Raw genomic sequence first — 9456 nt, 5'->3', positions numbered from 1 at the left:
CCCACCTGCCAGCACCCGGCCCATATCTGTCTAAGTTTGAAATGTATTTTGCTGTGCCCATTAATTAAGTTATAAAGATTATTAAAAGTGTTTTAATTATTTTCATTAGAAGCAAAGAAAATCAAAATTAAAACATAATTTGAACATCTGGTAATTACTGTTGGTTAATTTTTTGGATTTGGTACATTTGTTTGAAAGAACACCATACTTGGATAGGTTTATGACTGCAACAAATTAAATTCCATACACTGTATTTGCCAATTTGCACCCAACCTTATTTAACTTTATAAACACATAACAATAAATTCTTTAGCAATTTACAACTTGCCGGAGAGTGATGTTTTATAGTCATTTATTTGCACAAGTTAATTACTTGTTGCATTTTTTCTAACTGAATTTATGGCGTTACTGAAGTTTTAACCTTGAATTACTTTCATTTAAACACCCAATGTATGAACTGGGTGTGACGCTTTGATTAGATGCCACGTTGTCACAACCTCCTCCCTTTTTGTTACCAACCATAAGCAAAATTTGATTTGTTCGGTTCAGACACAGCAGGAAGCACAAAGAAAAATGTCGAGATAATCATTACTGAACAAGCTGGTGCTTTGATGGCTGAATGACAGGTAAGTTCAATTGGTTTATGTTTTGACTTATGTTAGTCATTAACAAAAAGGAAAACCTGGCTTCCTCTCACTCTAACTTAGTGCTGTTGAATTTTCAACATGCTACTTCCTGATTTTTAATGTACTTTTGGATCTTAAAAAAAGAAAATCACTTCAATTGAGGCCATAATTTGTATCTTTTTGTATCCGTGGTGAAGATGAGATCATTTTAACAAACAGAAGGATTATTCTACATACTAGGTTTTTTGTGGAATTTAACTGCAGGTTGTTACTCGATAAATAGCCTGTAATTGGATTACAATCATTAACCCTTCATTCTGGATAGCGTACATAGGTATTTGGAATATCGTGCTTAGCAAGAAGCAAAAGGGAAAGAAAAATAATGAAATAAAACTGCCCACAAAACTCCTACATATAAAGTTTATGAAAGTAAAATTCTTAAAATACGTGAAAGATGGAGGAAGAGAACAGCAGCAGCAATAATGGCAGAGGTAGTGCCTTAACATGAAAGAGGAGATGTGAAAACAGGGGGGTCTTCAGGACAAAGGGAATCTTTCGAGAGCTGCCTGAAAAGTTGTGAAGGAGGAAGTTAAAAAATCACACAACACAAAACACCAGGTTATAGTCAAACAGGTTTATCTGGTAGCACTAGCTTTCGGATTGCTGTCCTTCATCAAGTGGTTGTGGAGTACAAAATCGTGAGACACAGAATTTCTGTGTCAGAATTCATAAATTGTTTGTCTTACAATCTTGTACTCCACAACCATCTGATGAAGGACCAGCGCTCTGAAAGCTAGTGCTTCCAAATAAATCTGTTGGACTATAACCTGGTGTTGCGTGATTTTTAACATTGTACACCCCAGTCCAACACTGGCATCTCCAAATCATGAAGGAGGAAGCTGTGCTTCTCAAAGTAGATTGTTTCTGATTTTTGTCATTTGTCATTTAAAGCTTTACTCGCTGCCGCGTTTGGGATCCCTGCCTTGTCAGTAACTGTTAAGATACCTGAAGGCATCGGAGGTATCGCTCAATAAGTGCATCAGTGAGGTGACAGGTGCCAAGCATTTCATTTCCCATTGATGATAGCAGTCAAACTTAGCATCTTGGAGTCTACAGCAATGTCAGAGCACTGTTAATCACACCAAAGCTCAATGAGAACAGGCAAGAAGCTTTATCAATCACAAGGAGTCCCATGTAATCGATGTGAAGCTTGTGTATGATACAACAAATGGACTATCTCACAATATACTCCCTCAACAATGATACTGGTAGACTCCAATGCATTGTACAGGGACCCTAGAATGCTAGGTGGTGACTTCTGGTGACATATTTAATGTTACAACTGCGTCAAAGACGTTGACTCCTGCCATACATTCCAGGTGAGATTGCAGAATTGAAGTGCCATCTGAAAAATGAATAGGTGGTGGAAGTTGTCTTCTGCATTCATTCAGAAAGTTGCTCTGAGTCCTTCCCCGTGTCATTCAATCATTGGTGTATTGCAGTCTTTTTCATGACAAGATCTTCAAGTCACCATCTCTGGCTCCCTTAGCAAAGCTACCAGGAAACAATGAGTTGTTTCCAAGGCTTCCCCTAATAAATCAGAAAGTGCTGGAGAAGTTCAGCAAGTCTGGCAGCATTTATGGAGAGAGAAAAAGGCTTAACATTTTGAGTCCAATGATTCTTGTTCAGCATTTGGAAGGAACAAAGCATTTAATGGTGTTTCCTTGATCCGGAGTGATAACATTTCCATGAGGTATCTTCAAGGACCTCCTCAGAAGACTATTGCTGCTGAGAAAAAAATGGTGAAAGGAAAGGGACAAGAGTTAGAATGACAATGAGGCTGTAAATGCATATCTGGAAGAATGAACCTTCTGGATGGAAGATATCTTCAGGAGATTGATTGTCCATTTCACGATTGTTTCTGTGGATGCATGGCAGCATTGTAGAGCTTTTCAGATTCAGTCTGAGGGTTTCACTCTCAGCTCATTAGCCATGCCTTCTAGAGTTACCCCTTTTCACACATGGATCAGCCCTGACAACTTGGCGGGTGGAGTGTTTGGCAAACATTTGCAAAACCTGAGAATCATGCAGTGTGTAAGCAATACAGCAGTTCCCTGGGTAGTGGATACATTAGCTGCAAGAGTTACTGCCTGTCATCAATAACAAGCTGGACATTGAGGGAGTGAAATTCTTTCCTGTTCAGGAATCTGCCTGGAAGTTGCCGTGGAGCTCTGAGCACCACATACGTGCAGTCAGTGATCTCTTGTACCTGAGGGAAATCAGTGATGGATGTAGATCTGATGGTGTAGGCACCTGGACTGCATTGATAGCAAGTTGGACAAATTGTATTGCTTTCCTGTAAAGGCCATCAGTGGACTCACAAGTGATCTTGTGGGCTGCTAATTTGGAGTTACCACACATATCCCCAGTTGAGATTTGAAAGGAGCCTATGACTAGGAACTTCAATGCTGCTGTAATCTTCAGTAATTGATTTTTGGGTGTTTATGTTCGCAGTCATCTAACACTGGCAGTCGAACATTTGTAGGCAATTTATTAAGTTTGTTAAGAAGCAGCAGTTTAGGTGTGGTTCATTATTTAATTGGACAAAGAAAGGAAATGCAACATTAGTCACAGATGAGAAGGCTTTCCAGATCTTCAACCTCTTCTGTAGAATGGAGAAGTGGAGACGTTGGGCCGCTACTATTTGGAGAGGTGGAGTATTCATCCCTCATGTCTCACAGTTTTCAGTCGTAACAATCTATGTTCTCCATTTGAACCTCTGGTCTTCTTCCAAAATGGTAATGGCTTGTTCTGTAGGCTTTCTGTATCTCTTGACACAAACCCCCCACCTCTCTCTCTCTCTCTCTCTCTCTCGTCACCCTGTTGATATATTTTATTTCGGGAGCTGTCAGTCTATGATGTGAGAGTCTGAACCCTTTCAGCCAGGTACTCATGATGTCAGGATGACCGCTGCTCCTTTGCCACCTTCATTGGAGGATTAGTTTACCATTCTTTCTAAGATCAAAAACTTAAGACATTGATAATAGAGTGTATATGGCTGCAGATGAATTGTTGAATGGGGCATCGTGACCTCAGTGATTCTTACTGTTCTCATTACCTTTTATTTTGTTTTCATGCACCAGAGATCTGATTCTATTTGCAGAAAGCAAGTTCCCGGTGTAACATTCATGCTCCACGGAAAGCAATAAATATGAATTTAGTTTTAAACAGGTTTCTAACCAATTTCCAACCACACCGTGTGTGCAGCATTGCCTCCCAAGCTGCATGGCTGCAGTTCTGCCTGCAGGGGATGCCAGATATAGGTGATGGCTACCTCAATATTGCAAAAATACTGCACTGTTCACACATCTGCAGGCAGTTGCAATACTTTCAGTACACCCTATATTGCTACACTGCTCGCTGGTGCTGAAAACTCTGGTTCCCCTCTTCACATGGTGCTTGCTCATCCACAGCTGCTGCCACTGTGTCTCTGGTTGAGTTGATGTTGTTCATCTATTCTCCTCCTCCTCCTCCTCCTCCTTCATATTCCTAACCAGAGTAAAGCTAACAGTGCTGCTGAGGGTCAAATATCTGGCATGAGAGTACTGACCTGTGAAAAGTATCAGGAATGAATTGGTTGCTTGCTTTCTACTTCAGATCTTGACATAGTCAATCAATCTTTTGTTATGAGAGGCTTGTACCTTAGTTGAAAGCCGCCCTATAGCCACCTCCAGGAAGGAAAATATAACCTTCATGACCCAGAGCTGGTTTTCACCTTCCTGATTCTGCCATATGCAAAATCTTTGTGGCCTTGATCTTTTAGTTTCTGTTTTGATTTCCTCAGTTGGCTGTGATGGCACTGTACAGGAATATGTGCAAATAGATCTCAAGTCCCTGCCTTTGGACTCCACATTCTCTGAGAAGTCCTGTTTTGAAAACAGATAGAAGGATGGTGGTTGTAAACTTTCCTTTTGAATCATTCATATTCTACTCTCCTCTTCCCTTAATCCTGCTTTTCCCACATCCTCCAATGCTGCAGATGACTTTCTCCTGTCCTTTGGCATAACGAACTTCCTCCCTATGTCCCTTTAAATTCCTACTCTTCCCTTGATTCCACTCTCATCCAGATTTGCATGGCCAACCTGAGTTGTATACTGTTCCTTAATCAATTCACCTTCCCTCTCTCCCTCCCAGCATACCTAATTGATCTATGTTGTTCCTCACCTGAAAAATGCAGCTCTCATTCTTCCTTGTCCAACTTGCCTCTTATGCTACAGTTTCTCCACTGCATCCCAGTTTGCTCCCTCCATTACCCCAGTGTCCTCAACTAGTGCAGAACAAGGTGAAGTACAGAATAACAGTGGTCAGATTTTCATAATTCATTTGGTACAATTTATCCCCATGTTGCGAATGTAAAATGTTGTAGCTATTATCCCATCCCACTTGGGTAGATGATGACCCTTTAAAAAGTGCATTTACTTCCTACAGCTCATTGATCATGTGGCAGACATGATCGTCTTTTGTTTAAACTGGAAAAGTGATTAAAATAATTGAATTTAAATAACTGAAAATAACTGGAAAATCTCAGGAATTTTGTGAATTAAATAAAAGCAAGGAACTGAACGTTGCACAATATGTTTCTTTCTGGCAGCAGTGTGTGTACTAATTTAGTGTAACATGAAACACAATACAAAGTGAAATTTTGTCAATCAAGAAAAACAAATTGTTCAACATCTAGTTCTGGATTGAGACCAAAACACAGGCAAGCAGCTCATTGGAGATGTTTTATTTTAGGTACAAATGATTCACTTGCAAATTTTACTTCATGTTTATAGACATTTTATGAGATGGTTCAAGTGAACAGTTTTTTTTTGCATTTTAATTGCATATTTTCTGTATGATTGAGAAAGACGAGAACTATTGCTAGAACGATTAATTTTGTCAACTGTTCTCACAAGGGTAAAATGGTGCTTCTTTTAGGACAGAAGCAAAAGTGGAGTGACCTGCTGATTATCCTTTGGCCCTCAGCAGAACCTGCTCTTACCAGAGATGTATTTGAGGCATATAATCTCCTAGAAAGGCAAAATACTGCAGTTACTTGTCATCCTACCAGATGTAAAACATTAACTCTATTTCTTTCCCAACAGATGCTGCCAGACCTACTGGGTTTCTCCAGCATTTTGGTGTTTGTTGCACAAAATCTGCAGGATTACACTGTTTTGTCACTGGAGAGAGAAAAGCAAAATATTGCTATGATGTTAGGGCTTTCTAAGCATTCAAAGTATCTGTGAGAGCCCTCTACTATGGTTAAAACTTAAGGCTCAAAAGTGAAATAGAAAACATAGCCACTTGTGACCCTTGAGATGCACTCTGACTGGGTTTGAGAGACAAACTGACAAGAAACTTGTAAACCTGTCAAGATGATTAATACTGTATTCTAGACTGGAATCCAGCACTCCCAACCTTCACAACCTCACATGAGCGCAGCCATAGAAACCAAAACCTGTAAGTCATAAATTAGAAAGAGATCTGAGCTGGTGTATTTTGCTATATTCTGATCATTATACTAATGGAAAGACTGTTGTGTTGTTTATGGCTAGTCTGAGGATCAGAGTACAAATTTAAAAGAGCCTGGTTCCTTTAAATGTAATTGGGAGTTGATAGCGTAATGGTATTGTCTCAAGACTGCAAATCCAGAAATCCCGGTGATGTCCTGGGCACCTTGGTTCAATACTCACCATGGCAGATGGTAGAATTTGAATTAAATAAAAACTTGGAAATAAGAGTCGAACAATGAGTATGAAACTGCTACTGATTGTTGGAAAAAACCATCTGGTTCACTAATGTCCTTTCGGGAAGGAAACTCCATTCTTTCTTGGTCTGGTCTACATGTGACTGCAGACTCTCAGCAATCTGGTTGAAGCTTGAGACAGTCAGGGATGGGCAGTAAATGTCGGCCTTGCCAATGACAACAATATCCTGTGAATGATTTTTTTTTTTAAATCAATATGTTCCCTTGTGGGAATCTTGATACAATAGCTACTTACAAACATACTTACTGAATAACAGGTAAAATTGATTCAAAACTTCAGAATCTATTCTAGCAGTAGATCACTTTGTCTTCCTTCAACACCATTGCAAGCCAGCTTATAATATGTACACTCTTCTGAGAATCAGAAATTATGAAATTCATAAGAGTTGTTGCAACCCAGCGAGAGAGCATTCAGCCTGTCATGTCTGAGTAAGATCAGTTCATCTAATCCATTCCTCAGCTCTTTCCACCTGGCCCTGCATATTTTTCTTGGTATTCCAATTTCTTTTAAAAGTACTAATTGAATTTGCCTTCACAATTCTGCCAAGCAATGCAATCTAGATGCTATCCATGCACTGGGTGAGAAACTTAGTCTTAATGTGAATATTGGGTCACTGTTAATGTGGAACTATTCTAATGGATCCTAACGGCTGCTCTGGATGTGGCAGACAGGGAGATTTGGCCCTCCACTTTGTGGGCAGAAACCTGTAGGTCCTGCTGGATGTGATGGTGCAGAGGTGGGTTAGTCCTTGTCTCAGGACTGGCAGAGTAGGCCACAATACCAGATCCAAGGTTGTCATCCAGATCAGTGTAGTCCAAGTCCAACCCTGTAGGAAGGAAGTCAATAAACTTCTCCACTCCATCAATGCAAGTGCTACCAACATCTGCTCGATATCTCACACTCACTCTATCTCTGCTACTGCACCCAAGACTCATACTCCAGCACTCTCAATCTCCAGCCTGCAACATCTTCCCTCATTTGTTCTCACTCACTCCAACTCCTGACACCAAATGTCCTGTGTGCTGCTTAGTCACTCACTCAGGACACTGCCCAGTTGCATCAAAAATTATAGCTGTGTCACCTCCACTTTCGTCCCCCATAATATCTGTCTGACTCTCTCATTCCAGGAGAAAAACAGTCCACAGTACGGCATAAAGAATCAAGGTAGGTAGTGGGCTGATGATATTTGGCTCCTTACACTTTATGAAGAGAAGATCCTGGCTGACTGACCATGTCCAAGCCTCTGGTCTGGTATCAGAGGCTACCCTGAACTTACTATGCCAGGACCCCATGATTGAAGGTGATCTTTTTTTAATTGACTGAGGGCTGCTCACAACCATGACAAGCTTCCTCCCTTTGTACTTACACTAAATGTCATTGAACTATAAGAGGTAAAAACAATGACTGCAGATGCTGGAAACCAGATTCTGGATTTGTGGTGCTGGAAGAACACAGCAGTTCAGGCAGCATCCAAGGAGCTTTGAAATCGACGTTTCAGGCAAAAGCCCTTCATCAGGAATAAAGGCAGTGAGCCTGAAGCGTGGAGAGATAATCTAGAGGAGGGTGGGGGTGGGGAGAAAGTAGCATAGAGTACAATGGGTGAGTGGGGGAGGGGATGAAGGTGATAGGTCAGGGAGGAGAGGGTGGAGTGGATAGGTGGAAAAGGAGATAGGCAGGTAGGACAAGTCCGGACAAGTCATGGGAACAGTGCTGAGCTGGAAGTTTAGAACTAGGGTGAGGTGGGGGAAGGGGAAATGAGGAAACTGTTGAAGTCCACATTGATGCCCTGGGGTTGAAGTGTTCCGAGGCGGAAGATGAGGCGTTCTTCCTCCACGTGGGAAGGGAGATTGCGGTCTCTAAAAAAGGAGGCCATCTGGTGTGTTCTGTGGTGGAACTGGTCCTCCTGGGAGCAGATACGGTGGAGGCGGAGGAATTGGGAATACAGGATGGCATTTTTGCAAGAGTTGATGAATTGCTCAACTTCCTCATCAACTTCACCAACACATTCCACCCTGACCTTAAATTTACCTGGACCATCTCTGACACCTCCCTCCCCTTCCTGGGCCTCTCCATCTCCATTAATGACGACCGACTTGACACTGACATTGTTTACAAACCCACCGACTCCCACAGCTACCTGGATTCCATCTCTTCCCACCCTACCTCTTGCAAAAATGCCTTCCCGTATTCCCAATTCTTCCGCCTCCACCGAATCTGCTCCCAGGAGGACCAGTTCCACCACAGAACACACCAGATGGCCTCCTTCTTTAGAGACCGCAATTTCCCTTCCCACGTGGTTAAAGATGCCCTCCAACGCATCTCGTCCACATCCCGCACCTCCGCCCTCAGACCCCACCCCTCCAACCGTAACAAGGACAGAACGCCCCTGGTGCTCACCTTCCACTCTACCAACCTTCGCATAAATCAAATCATCCGCCGACATTTCCGCCACCTCCAAAAAGACCCCACCATCAGGGATATATTTCCCTCCCCACCCCTTTCCGCCTTCCGCAAAGACCGTTCCCTCCGTGACTACCGTGTCAGGTCCACGCCCCCCTACAACCCACCCTCCCATATTGGCACTTTCCCCTGCCACCGCAGGAACTGTAAAACCTGTGCCCACACCTCCTCCCTCACCTCTATCCAAGGCCCTAAAGGTGCCTTCCACATCCATCAAAGTTTTACTTGAACATCCACTAATATCATTTATTGTATCCGTTGCTCCCGATGCGGTCTCCTCTACATTGGGGAGATTGGACGCCTCCTAGCCCTTTAGGGAACATCTCTGGTACACCCGCACGAATCAACCACACCGCCCTGTGGCCCAACATTTCAACTCCCCCTCCCACTCTGCCAAGGACATGGAGGTCTTGGGCCTCCTTCACCACCACTCCCTCACCACCAGACGCCTGGAGGAAGAACGCCTCATCTTCCGCCTCGGAACACTTCAACCCCAGGGCATCAATGTGGACTTCAACAGTTTCCTCATTTCCCCTTCCCCCACCTCACCCTAGTTC

The 9456-nt window shown here is 42.6% G+C and overlaps 1 protein-coding gene across 5 annotated transcripts in view; it reads left to right on the top strand.

Annotated features, from left to right (window-relative positions):
* Positions 1-473: 473 nt before the first annotated feature.
* LOC122559040 (protein FAM3C-like) overlaps positions 474-9456 on the top strand; it is a 58044-nt gene continuing 49061 nt past the window's right edge. Inside the window, exons 1-2 of one of the 5 annotated variants that reach the window (XM_043708201.2) lie at positions 525-626; positions 7567-7603. The gene's annotated coding sequence lies outside the window, so the exon portion shown is untranslated. Of the gene's footprint in view, positions 627-7566; positions 7604-9456 lie in introns of all 5 variants that reach the window. The other 4 variants (XM_087994365.1, XM_087994364.1, XM_043708207.2 and 1 more) reach the window with 4 other exon arrangements.

This window comes from Chiloscyllium plagiosum, unplaced genomic scaffold (genome assembly GCF_037043375.1).
Source record: "Chiloscyllium plagiosum isolate Xiang-an unplaced genomic scaffold, Cpla_swu_hap1 HiC_scaffold_14, whole genome shotgun sequence".
Taxonomy (NCBI): Eukaryota; Metazoa; Chordata; class Chondrichthyes; order Orectolobiformes; family Hemiscylliidae; genus Chiloscyllium; species Chiloscyllium plagiosum.
Note: the sequence above shows the minus strand (reverse complement) of the source record. Positions and strands in the feature narration are given on the sequence as shown.